Raw genomic sequence first — 1,132 nt, forward strand, 5'->3', positions numbered from 1 at the left:
GTCTGTAATTGAATGTCAAATCCAACTGACTCTTCTTACAACAAGTACATCTTCAAAGGAAATGCAAAACATTCTAAAGTGAGAATAGGGAGAATGCATAATCTTATTCCTGAGCTGGGCAAAGCTTCCACACTGAGTACTACTTAAGCCTGGAAGTTTTTTTAACACCATAACAGACAGACAGTGCTTACTTTAATCCTGTTGTTGCCTGTGGTTGCCACTAGCTCTTATTTTTGGGAACCAGCACATATTTTTTTGCTTTTGCATCATATATTTACTTATCACAGGAGAGGGAAAAACACACATAGAAAAGACTGAGGAATATAAAGACGGCAAACCCATCATAAACGGAGAACACAAGAACCTGCAAGATTGAGATAAAGGTGTGGGAGAGTATGGCAGTGGATTAAAGAGGTATGAGAAGGATTAAAGGCTACCAGACTTGGTATTCGGCACGCAGTCATTTAATTGCACTGGCAACAGGCTTCAGAGCTTCGGGTACCAACACTCATTCTTTTACAAATTAATTGCTGCATTTAGAATAGATTGTAGGGAGGGGGGGGGGCTGTATTGTGGGAGAGCCTGTGAAGATGATAGGGTAAAGATGGAGCCTCTAGGGGCATTTCAACTGACTTTGGGGGAAAATAACTGCAATATTTATTGTGAAAATAGTGTCAAAAGGGGACTTGGATACCTCATCCTTAATGTTCCTTTTGTCCAAAACGTTATTATAAGCACGCTTCCAGTCACCAAGCCCAAGAGTTGTCCCCACGTTAGCCATTAGTGGGGCTAAATGGTGCCCATCTGGGCAACCTCCTGGCATACAGGCATTACTGGCCCTCTCGAACCCATTGCAGTAGAATGAAAGTCTGATGTCACCAGAAGATGCTTACTTGCTCAATCAGGAGTGTTCACACATGAAGCCCTCTTGTGGGTGTTATGTGCAATAATAATAATATGCTATTCGATATCAGCTAGGTCTTCCTCAATTACACCCATATTCAAAGCAAGAAATCTATTAATAGTTGATCTTGAGCTTTTCTCTTGCACAAGGTAGAAACAAACGAGAAGGAAGGAAAAAACTCAAATGAAAAAAAAGAGTGCCCAGCATCCTCTTGCCTCTGATGGGCTT

Source organism: Triturus cristatus, chromosome 2_1 (genome assembly GCF_964204655.1).
Source record: "Triturus cristatus chromosome 2_1, aTriCri1.1, whole genome shotgun sequence".
Taxonomy (NCBI): domain Eukaryota; kingdom Metazoa; phylum Chordata; class Amphibia; order Caudata; family Salamandridae; genus Triturus; species Triturus cristatus.